Below are 12,563 nucleotides of genomic sequence, written 5' to 3'. Positions count from 1 at the left end.
AGGGTCAAGAGGACTCCTCCAGTGGCACTTGCCAGTAACCCTTGCACAGATCCAGGGTGGTGATGTACCTGGCCGTTCCGATCTTCTCCAGCAAATCCTCGATTCGAGGCATGGGGGTAGGCATCAAACCTGAAATGGAATTAAGCTTCCGAAAATTAATGCAAATGCGTAGTGAGCCATCTTTCTTGGAGATGATGACCACCGGCCTACACCATTCTGAGCAAGGCGGCTCAATCACCCCGAGCTCCAGCATCTTCTCCACCTCTTGGCGCAATTTTTCCACTAAGTGTTGTGGAACCCGGTATGGACGTTGGCGGATGGGATGTCCATCCTTTAGGCATATCACATGTTCGACAAGGGTGGTCCTGCCGGAGTTAACTGAACACAGAGATGGAGTCTCCTGAAGGATTTGGAGTAGCTCAACAGCCTCCTGTGGTCTAAGATGAGTCAGCACCAGAAATATTGGATCGGATCTCTGCTCGGGTTCTGTCTTCCCTTCTCTTGCCATCAGAGCTTTCGCAGGGGCCTGGTGTGCACGTTCTTCCCATTCTTTCAGGAGATTCACATGGTAAGTCTGCTTCGGTTTCTTCTTTTCAGGGTGATGAGTCTCATAGGTCACTGGCCCCATTCTGCGAAGAACTGTGTATGGCTCTTGCCATTTCGCCAGAAGTTTACTGTTGGCTGAAGGAAGAACACCTTTTGACCAGGTTAAAATTCACGGTGCGGGACCTGTTGGTCTTCTTTGAGCGTCTCGCAGGTTGACTTCAGCCTCCTCATGGTATCTTTCCCATCTCTCATTTCCAGCGCAAATTGCACCACTCCTTTATCATTTGGAGCAGAAGCAGGAGCTGGTTGTGAAAGAGCTGCATCGACCTAGAGGTAAAGTTAGTCCCTTGGTCTGTCAAAATCTCATCTGGTATCCCCACCCTGGAGAACAGCTATACCAGTGCACGCAGAAAATTGGGTTTCGTGACTGCACGCAGAGGGAAAGCTTCTGGGAAGCGAGTTGCATAATCACACACCACCAAAATGACCCCAACTAATTTTTACCAGAGGTCCCACAATGTCCATAGCTATCCTACAGAAGGGACTGGAGATGACAGGAAGTAGCTGTAGCAGGACTCTGTCAGACTTGCGGGCTGGACAAGTTTTCTGGCAGGTAGGGCATGTACAGCGATATTTCTGTATGTCTGTGTACAGTGACGGCCAAAAGAAATGTGAGCTAACACGCATATAGGTTTTTTGGTGACCCAGATAACCTGCCCAGGGGAGGGTATGTGCTAGGTGCATAATGAGGCGCCTACAACTAGAAGGTATCACAAGCCCTTGGTGGTCACTGTCAACTGCATACAACACATTTTTGAACTTCTCTTTCCCTCCCCATTTTCCAGTTCCCCCTTCAGTCACATTAGCAAACAAAACTTTCAGCGTTTCATCCTCCCTTTGTAACAAACTGAAATGCAGGTCCAACAAAAAAAAAAAACCCAATCAAAATAATGCAGTTCACGTGACCTTTCCAAGCGCACGCGAACCCACTATTCGAATCCCGGAACATCATACCATCGGCTTGCCCAACTACTCGTATAATCGGCGATCACGGAGAGTCTACACGACCGGCTTTATTAAAGGTAAGTAAAAAAAATATGTTGGCCACCCTCTGTGCCGCTCAAATCTCACCCCTTTCTGTCATCTGCCCGGTCGACTAAAAGACGCGCAGCCACGGTAACCCAGCGCGACAAGTGTAGAAACTAATGGTGGTGCGTGTATGTGCTCAGGTCAGCTGTCTGCAGCCCGGGACGGTGTAACTCCGTCACATGACTTCGGAAACATGACTTGAACAATTTTTTTCCTACGAAGGAATCCGATAAAAAACGATCTCTTTACCGGTTGGCTTCCTGTGGCTGTCATGCGACTGGTTATGGCAGTTAATAATACAACAGCTTCTTGCCATTCTTTGTGTCTCTGTTTATCTCTGTGACTGTTGTCTTGTAATAGCCCGGGAGTACTAGCCACTTGTTCCTACAATCCTTTGCTGTTTTACCCCTGAAATGACGTCACATTTTCAAACTCTACAAACTGCAAGGGATAGAACTCCTCTTGAACACTTGCCTGTCCACTCTCCATCATTGCTGCTGTGTGTAAAAGGCCTTTTGTCCCAGGGTTATTGTGGGGTTTGGTGCCTGCTGTGACTTTGTAATTTGGCTCATGGCCATAAATTAAGGAGTAAAGTACAGTTGTTGTAAACAAACTTTACGTGAAAGGATGTGATTTAAATGTCTAACATTCACGTTTAACCAAGTGAAACTAATTCTTACAATAACTGAGTAGCAACATGGTTTTTTTTGTTGTTTTGTTTTTTAATATAAGGTTAATATTGCTAGCTTAAGGGGAAACGCCAACTCTCCATCCCTCACCATCTGCCCATCAAAAACACACAGACCCCTGACAACCAGCTGTGGGATAAAACCTGGCCAGACTCACACTTAACCTGCTAAGATTAACAAAGACAAGAGCGAGTACAACAGAAACACTGATTTGGTTCAATTATGGCAATTAGAAATCACAGTCTTTGCTCTAAAAGATGGTATTAACTTTTTTTAAGGATTCAAAGTAAAAGGCAACACCCAACGAGGCCTACAGATGCAAGATTTGGATGTTGCTCTCGTCAGGGAGAACTCTGCACTGTCAGTGTCAGGAGGATTGCTCTCTTATGTGTGTCATACTCAGGCAGTATCTGGTCATCTTTCTTGTTTCACCTTTGTTCATCCTGTCTGACACGTCTGCGTGTGGCAGCTGTGGATTGTTACCTTCATCCTTTGGAAGGAGCGAAGATCGTGATTCAACAGTGCAGATTTATGCAGGTCATAAAAGATAAAGAAAAATAAGGCTGAATTTAAAGAAAATGAAGATTTCAGGTTAGATATACAAACAGCTGCAGTGGTGGAAAATGTTAGAAAACTTTTGGATTTATTAAAGCGGTTTCGATTTTGTGGCTAAAAGTTATGACAGGTAGGATGGTACGAGCCAGACTGTTCCTGTGCTTTGAAGGGAGCGTTGTCCAGCTAGCAGTTTGGCATTTTGAAATATTTCAAGGAAAATCCTAAACTTACCTCATCTCAGACTAAACTCAAGCTTTTAGTCTCCCTGCTTGCATCTTCAAAAGGCAAATAGGTCAGTGACATGCACTGCTTGACTTTGTTTTGTATGTATGCCACTTCACTTTGTTAGAATGGGCGTGTAGGCCAAGAACTTCTCTCATCTTTGACTTGCTTTGCTGGCAGAGGTTAAGAAGCTATCGAGTAATCAGCACAGATGTACCATTGCTAATTGGAAGCACCCCGAGGGAACTGCTTGTTTTAGACAGGAAAGCCGTTGGGGCTCAGAAGGAAAGACGTGCATGCTGTTTCAGTCTATGCAAAGCTTCTTATTCTATTTGATCCATGTAAGAAAGCTTTCTGGGGCGCAGTAGAAGAGTGCAGCTAACATTATAGAAGGATATTCAAGAGAGGGGTAAGTGCAGCGAGGACCAGCAGGAAACTGGTCATTACAAATGCACACAACACACACCTTCAGTTATGCTTTGAATTTAAATTCTGGTGGTGATTTGATAAACTTGTACTTGCACCAATTGCGCACATGGACACACAGCAGCTCTAGCTAGTAGAACCGGGGTCTTAAAAAGAAAACACTGCTCCAGCTGCTCTTATAGCGAATTTTTTATTTATGTATTGTAACAACACCAGACCCGACAGGTGGAAGAAAAAAAATATATAAATGGGGGATAGAAAAAAAATAAAAGGTCAAAGCACAAATAAAGCTAGAAGGGAGGCTGTCCCCGCCCCCCTACAGGAGTGGGGTGGAGTTTCCAGTGGAAAAAAAAGATCAGCAGTGGCCAAGGAAGAGCTAAGAAGTCTCTATAAGATTTATGATTAAATCTTACTTGCCGTTTCCTTGAACAGGAAGTTTGGAGGGGCCTTTGGTAGGCAGGTTTTGATGAGGTCATGAAAGAATCGGAGAGCAGGCTCAGGTCTTGTGTGCGCACAAGAGTGCAGCTGTTTGGCCAAGACATTAAACTCGTCAGGGTAACATTAGTCTCTGTAGGTACACTCAGTCTTCAGGCAGACTGCTGGAGAACAAATGAAAGAATACCATTACCAGTCCAAAAACAGAGGTGCTAGCCGGCAACAAGGGGGGCCCAATTACCACCACTATGGCAGCAAGAGTGCAGAATGACAGCACCAACAGATCCTTAAATACCAGAGCCAACTGGATAAAGAAGCAGGTGGAGGAAAGAAAGAAAACTCAGCTTGCAGGTGAGTCCTTGAGGAAGCAACAACACAACTACACCTGACAGCAAAGGAGAAAAGGAAAAAGGTTGGCGAACAAACACAACTCTTATACGTGCTGTGTTTTGAAAGGTTTCAGCTCACCTGCGGCTCAAGTTTGGACAAGAAGCAAACTGCTGTATCACAGGTTATTGAGAGCAAGCTGCAGGTTTGAATTAAAATAAAATCTGCAACATTTCAAAAGTGTACAAGAACTTCTACAGCTCTACATTTCATTGTTATTAATATGTTAACATCTTCCAAAACAAGTTACCAAGGTTCACAGCCTCACAGTTCAAAATGCAGGAACTCAAGCTTCATAAAAGCTGTGAAAAATAAATTACTCCCAGAAATGTTGAAAGACTACTGGATACAACAACGAACAGGTGTGGCTGTAAAAATTAGCAAATTGCTCTGTGGTGAAGGTGTATGCTCTGGACAAAGTGTCTGAGAAGAAACATGACAGAATTATGGAAGCTAATGCTCTGAAAACAGAAGAGCACACCAAAGCAAGCAGACACCAGTCATGGGCAGTGTGGTGGTTAGCACCATTGTCCCACAGTAAGATGGTCCTGGGTTAGAGTCAACTATTTATCCAAAACCATCTTACTATGTGGTGTATGCATGTTATCCCCATATCCACATGAGGAGAACATGCATCCAGGTCCTCTGGCTTCTCCCTATGGTCCAAATAAAGGCCTCCAAAATATGTAGGACTCAAACACGGGACTCTGTTGTGTAAATAAGCTTTTTAGCCAAAGTTCAAAAGGCAAAGGCCCGGGTTTCCAGTCAGTAAAGTCAAGGGTCCAAACAGAACGTGCAATCCCACTACAGAATCACCCACAGAAAAAAAGCCCTTCTCTCTGAATCCCCAGGGTTTTCTGCACAGAAGAACAATGAGGTATGTAACTTACAGGCCAAAGGAAGCTAGCCAGCTTCACTAACTGTGGTTAGTTCAGCAATCCAGCAAAGACTGAAGATGATACACCACCTACTTCTTAAACAGAATAACTGCTATGATGCCTTCCAGTCAGGTTTTAGACAGAACCACAGCACTGAAACCGCTCTGACCAAAGTGTTCAATGACATATGTCTGAATACAGACAGTGGAAAAATGTCAGTCTTAGTTTTACTGGATCTCAGTGCAGCATTTGATACAGTTGACCACAACATATTACTCAAACGACTGGAGAACTGGGCAGGTCTTTCAGGAACTGTACTAAACTGGTTCAAAACATACTTCCGGTATGATGGCGCCTGTGTTTGGCTTTGCCGCTGCCGGCCGTGGTTTCTCTGTGCTGTTTTTTTCGGCCTTCTTGCTTTCGCTTTTTGTCACTAATGTGTTGGCTGCCCTTGTCTATGATCGCCTGACGCTATTATCCATCCGATCCTCTATGATAAGTCAAGATGCCTTATCCTCCTGCGGTATTTTCCATCCTCCGCTGCCGACACCGGTGTCTGGATCTTCGTTAGGTGTCATCAGTGGCGCCTTTCTGTGTCCGCGCAAATCACGGAGAAGGAGAGGAAAAAGAGCAGGTGTCCAGGTAAAACTCAGACTGTTCTGGAAGCGGGGACTAACTGTGCCTGGATCTATGAGACGGCGCTACCTGAGGAGTGTTCATCCAGACTCTCCTGATGTTTGGCCTTCCATCCCCGCGGTGAGTGGAATTTATGAACGTCGCGGATCAAACTCTCTGTTTCTTCGTCCCCTAAATCGGGCCGCTTCTGTTAATAATATGTCTTCTACTTCGCTGAGAGTGGCGGTTTTCAACGCTCGATCAATGACTAATAAAACGTTCCTGCTGAACGATTTTATTCTTTCCAAGAAACTGGACTTCTTATTTCTAACCGAAACCTGGCAGCGCGATGGTGACTTTTCATCCTTCATTGAACTCTGTCCGAGTGGGTACTCATTCATCAGCCAGCCTCGGACGTCGGGTTGAGGAGGAGGTGTCGCTGCGGTGTTTGGAAGCCGGTTTTACTGTCGCGCAGTGTTGGTCGGACATTTTTCATCCTTTGAACTACAGCTGGTTAGAATTGGAAATAAAGATCCATTTTACTGCGCTGTAGTGTATCGTCCACCTGGCCTAAACACTATGTTTTTAAAGGAGTTCAGTGACTTTTTATCCTCGACTTTGAAGCTGTCCAGACTGGTTATAGTCGGGGATTTTAATATACACGTTGATGATGACTCTGACCTCTTTGCTAGAGGTTTCCTTAGCGTCATGGATTCTTTTCATTTTACTCAGCATGTGTCTGGTCCCACACACACCAAAGGACACACACTGGACCTTGTTTTTACTTTAGGTTTAAACATTGATTTTATTTGTACTGAAGACATTTTTATTTCGGATCATCATTGTATTCTTTTTAATCTGTCTTTTCATTTGTCCCTCTCTCCTATTCGACATGTGGTTAGCTCTCGCATCTTAACTTCCTCTACTGCTGTTAAATTTTCCGATGCTTTTAATTTAGTTTTATCTCCTTATAAAGATGTTCATTTTTTAACAAATCTTTTTAATAATCATTGTCTTTCTATTTTAGACAATGTTTGTCCTGTCAAAGCTAGACTAGCTCCGGTTTCAAAGTCGTCTCCCTGGTTAAATGACAGCATTCGCTTCTTAAAGCGTTGCTGCCGTAAGGTTGAGTGTTTATGGAGGAAAACGCGTTTGCATGTCCATCTCCTTCATCTAAAGGACCTTTTAGTCTCTTTTAACACTTCAGTTCGAGATGCGAGGGCGGCCTATTTCTCAGACTTAGTGTCTAAGAGCGGAGGTAACCCTAAGGTACTATTCGACACCATTAGTGATATTGTTGCTCCTGCTCCACATGCTGTCCCAATTTCATCAAATGAAGATTGTGAAAAATTTCTTTCTTTCTTCGTTGAAAAAGTCAGTAACGTGAGGAACAGTTTCTCTCCTTCTGTGTCTCTCTTGTCTGCTCCAACTCAAGCTAGGCCTGTAATTTTAGAAAGATTTTTACCTGCGTCCTTACCTGAGCTGGTCAAGTTAGTTAATTCGATGAAAGCGTCCTCCTGCTCTCTTGATATTTTACCTGGATCTTTGTTTAAAAATGTCTTTCAGTCTATTGGTCCCTGTGTGCTCACAATTATTAATACCTCACTGGTTTCTGGTCAGGTCCCTGTTTATTGTAAGAATGCTGTTATTCACCCACTGTTAAAAAAACCTAAGCTTGATGCTTCTCTTCTCAGTAGCTACAGACCGATTTCAAAATTATCATTCATTGCTAAGATTTTAGAAAAGGTTGTGGCTAAGCAGCTTATAGCTGTTCTAGATGAATACAGCATTCTGGATAAATTCCAATCTGGCTTTCGTAGAGCTCACTCTACTGAAACTACACTTCTTAGAGTCTCCAACGACATTTTAATGAGATGTGATGCAGGAGAATGCTCCATTCTGTTGATGTTGGACCTGACCTCCGCCTTTGATACTGTGGACCATCATATTCTGCTAGATAGGCTGAGACACTGGGTGGGTATATCAGGGGCTGCTTTGGACTGGTTTGAATCCTATTTGCATGAACGATCCTTTTCTGTGGCTACCTCTAAGTACAGTTCCTCTTCTACTTTTCTTGCCTATGGTGTGCCACAAGGTTCAGTTTTGGGGCCTTTATTGTTCTTACTGTATTTACTTCCTCTTCAACACTTATTGAGCACTTTTAAGGACATTTTGTATCACTGCTATGCAGATGATATTCAGGTATATATCTCCTTTAAAGCCCCATGATGTTTCCAAGCTACAGATTTTGCACAAGTGCATAGACTCCATTAGATGTTGGATGGCTGGAAACTTTCTTCAACTAAATGAGGAGAAGACTGAAGTTCTTGTTTGTGCTCCTAAAAATGTTGTACCTAGTGTTATGGAAAACTTGGGTCCACTTGCTACATTTGCAAAACCATCTATCAGGAGCCTTGGTGTTAGTATTGACTCAGCTCTGACTTTGGATGCCCATGTAAAATCTTTGGTTCGCTCCTGTTTTTATCATTTGAGAAACATTGCTAAGCTGAGTCCCATTGTATCGCGCTCCGAATTAGAAGTTGTCATTCATGCATTTGTTTCATCTCGTCTGGACTACTGTAATTCTTTGTTTACTTGTTTATGTAAAGCCTCTTTGGAGCGTCTGCAAGTTGTTCAGAACGCTGCTGCAAAGCTTCTGACCAAGTCCTCCAAGTTTTCCCATGTCACACCCCTGCTGATTCAGCTGCGCTGGCTCCCCGTTAAATTCAGGATCCAGTTCAAGGTTTTGACCTTGACTTTCAGGGCCCTGCATGGACAAGCACCAACATATATAAGTGAACTTTTGCATCCATACATTCCCAGCAGGTCCCTGAGGTCATGTGACCAGGGCTTGCTTGCTGTCCAGCACACGAGGCTGAAAACAAAAGGCGACAAAGCTTTTGAAACTGTGGCCCCCAGATTGTGGAACTCTCTCCCTTTGAGCCTGAGATCTGTGGACTCAGTGGTCGCTTTTAAAAAACAGCTAAAAACCCATCTTTTTAAACTTGCTTTTAGTTGATTTTTACTTTTAGGTTTTAGCTTCTGTGAAGCACTTTGTGATTTTTATCTTGAAAGGTGCTATATAAATAAAGTTTTACTTACTTACTTACTTAGAAAACAGGAAATACTTTGTATCAATAGGTAACTTCACATCTGAGCAGACAAGTATCACATGTGGAGTTCCCCAAGGTTCCATCTTGGGACCCCTTCTGTTTAACATTTACATGCTCCCACTGGCACAGATTATAAATGTCATGAAACGCTGTGTGGCAGGCAGGAGATGAGGACTCAAAATGCAGGACTCACAGACCCGAGTGACTGAACATCTTGTGAAAAATAAAACTTTCACAAGAATTCAAAAGAAGAAATTCTTGAGTCATTGTATGAATACACACCTGAATGCTCCAGACTGCCAAAACTCCTCTTTTTATAGAGGTGGTCACACTTGCTGATGACTGGTGGAATTTGATTAGCAGCACCTGGTTTCTACTTTCTGCTGTAGAAACGACCCACCCATTATTCCTATGGAATAGCGAGGGTATACTGCAATCCTGTGGAAAACTTTCCTGAAACTGTCCATCAGAATCAGTCAGCCAACAACATACAAACAATGAAACTCATCTAAGTCATTGAATTCAGGTGTTCCAAGCATTTCCATGGCCATAGGTGTATAAAATGAACATGCAGACATGCAGACTACTGCTGCAAACATTTCTGAAGGAATAGTTCACTCTCGGGAATTCAGTGAATTCCAGCATAGTTGCATGACAGGACGCCAAGTGTGCAACAAGTCCAGTCATGCAGTTTCTTCACTGCTAAGTATTCCACAGTCAATTCTTAGTAGAGTTATAACAAACTGGAAATCAAAGTTTACTTTGACTTTAAAGTGAATGAGAAAGACAGCAACTCAGCCACAAAGTGGTAGGCGCATAAATTGACAGAGCATCGTCAGTGGATGCTGAGCTGTGTAGTGTGCAAAGAGTCAGACCTCCAAACTTCATGTGGCCTTCAAATTAGCTCAAGAACAGGCGCAGAGACCTTCGTGAAATGCGTTTCCAAGGCTGAACAGCTGCTTCCAAGCCTTACATCTCAGAGTGGAATGCAAAGCATCGGATGCAGTGGTGTAAAGCACACCGCCGCTGGATTCTAGAGCAGTGGAAACATGTTACCCGGAGGGAAGAATCACGCTTCCTCCCCACACCAATCCGATGGATGTGTCTATGTCGGGCGGTTACCAGGAGAACAGTACTTGTCTGGCTGCACTGTGCCAAGTGTAAAGTTTGGTGGAGGGGGGATTATGGTGTGGGGGTGTTGTTCAGAAGTTGAGCACAACCTGTTAGTTCCAGTGAAAGCAAAGGATGGGCCGACATCCTATTAAACTCTGCAGATTAAGAATGGGATGCAACCCAAGTTCATGTGCGTGTAGGCAGAGGAGTGAATACTTTTGTCAGTACAATGTATTTTTATTACAATACTGGAATCTGACGGTCAAACATTTTGCGAAACTGATTTAACTGAGCAAATATTATAAGAACTATATCTGGTTCATCTCTGTGTGTCCAGTGCAGAGATATGACCATAGCTTGGCTCAAAGACTGCATCCAAAAAAGCTGCAGGCCTAGAAATCAAAAAGCCGTTTCATTACTGACACGGTTTTGTAGACAGACTCGGGTGCAGACCAGGAAACCTTTGCAAAAGTTAGCAGTGCGTTTATTTACAGTGAGTGCACCAGGTGATGATATATACAAAGTGTCAGGGAGAAGGGTCCGGGGTTCCAGAGTCCGAGGGGAAGGGGAAAAGGTCCAAAAACACACTCTCTCAGCAAACGCTTTTTAAAATATTATATGCTATGATTGTTCACTTTTTTGTTGTCATTTTACTGGAGTGAATTTAGGAAAAATGATGTCCTCACATCTTCTAGTCTTGCTGAATCAGGCCAACATCTGTGGGGTTTGTTTTTTTTTTAGATAAAATGTAAAGGGGAAAGAGAAACTGATGAATGGAAAAGTAAATATATAATAGTCATACATACAGCTCTTTGCAGAAATAGTTCTACATACTACAAATAAAATATTGTGTGGATGATATTTTGATATTTATAGGAAACCCACAGACATCTGTTCTCGTCCTATTGGAGATGAGCTTTTTGGAGTTACGCGGTGTAAAAGTGAGCTGATGCTTGTTTGGCTTGGTGAGCCATTGAAATGAAATATGGATAAAATTATATATTTGGGAATTGAGATTGCAAAGAAATATAAGTATGAAGCAAATGTGCAACTATGTAGGACGAGACTAAGACCTGAGTTCAGACCAGAGTTCTGGAGAAGAATCTTTATTGTGTGTTTAAATGTGAAAGTCGTGAAAATGATCGTCTCGCTCAACGGCTGTGTCTTTTTCACAATTTACCCATTTATATATCTCACTCACATGTTTTACGTTATTAATGCATTTATTTAAAAAGACCCCATAATTCTTTAATGAATTTGGAATTATAAGTCTCATAGAAATAAAAAGAACAAGTTTGCAAACATAATACAAGTGAAGGGTGAATGTGTTAATATTAAGCAGCAAATATTTATATAGGTAAAATATACGTTTCCCATTCAAATTAATTCTTTTTTTATTATAATTTTTTTAATAGTTTTAAATTATACTACAATCTGGTTATCGATTCTACTTTTTAAATCTGAGGCAAACAATTAAACTGTTCAAGTTCAGCATTCTATGTTTCACACTACCAATATCAACCAATCTATCTTTAAACCCTCAGTGATGGATGATGCGTTAGAGCTCTGCAGTGTTGGTGATGTATGCATCCAGGGTGGATTTGCATGATTTCAGCAGCTTCAGTAAAAGCACAGGTTGCCAAGGACAGATTTCTTCAGACATCTGCAGGTCAGACACTTTGTACAGACTTATTTCTATCTCTGTTTGTCTTAAGAACAGGTTAGTCCTGTTTTTGAGAGACTGCAGTGCAGAAAGACGTGTAATACAGTCTCTTTATTAAACAAAACAGAAAATTAGAAAGCTAAACATGATAGGACAGGGACAGGAATGGAAATAGTGACTGACCTGGAATAAAGGGGTTGAATTGGGTTGATACTTGTTTGGTTAATGTTAGTAACTCTTTAATAGAGTTAAAACGTTTGCACAGGCTGCATTACAACGAGGGCAAGTTGACCAGAATTTTTTCAGACATATCGAGGCAGGTCTGCTCTGCTGTTATGCCACTAGCTCCAAACGTCAGGAGATTTTTACAGGTTTTTAAAGTTCAAATATAACCAGAGCCTTTGGGCGTCTCAGGAAACTCACAGCATCTGCAGAATAAACAACGTCACCTCCCGTCCTTTGGCCAGCTGTATGAAAAAAAGAAGGTATCCTTCTTTGCTGGAAGTAAAAAGATGCGTCAGTGATTAGAGATAAGAACAGCGACCGATACCCTCGACCTGGAGAGGACACTGACATCCTCAGTGACAGAGTGGAGGATTTAAACAGACCTGGTTTTGCTCTAATAAAATGGAAGGATCAGATCCTCTGGCCAGAGGATTTGGTCGTGTGTGTCTGTGAGCATTGTTTTCTAAAGGTTATGACTTGTATCGTAAACTTCTTATTAAAGATATTCAGAATGAAATTAGATTTATACTTTTTTAAAAGTGGCTTTTATTATTCACTGACAAAATTCAGTTTTTAAGGTAGACCAGAGATCTTACTTTCTCCATAT

The 12,563-nt window shown here is 42.5% G+C and overlaps 1 protein-coding gene across 1 annotated transcript in view; it reads left to right on the top strand.

The window, feature by feature from the left end:
• tpst1 (tyrosylprotein sulfotransferase 1) overlaps positions 1 to 12,563 on the top strand; it is a 63,896-nt gene that overhangs the window by 9,761 nt on the left and 41,572 nt on the right. The window lies entirely within an intron of this gene.

Source organism: Simochromis diagramma, unplaced genomic scaffold, assembly GCF_900408965.1.
Source record: "Simochromis diagramma unplaced genomic scaffold, fSimDia1.1 OVJJ01000024.1, whole genome shotgun sequence".
Lineage (NCBI taxonomy): Eukaryota > Metazoa > Chordata > Actinopteri > Cichliformes > Cichlidae > Simochromis > Simochromis diagramma.
The sequence above is the reverse complement of the archived record's forward strand: the minus strand, read 5'-3'. Positions and strand labels throughout refer to the sequence as shown.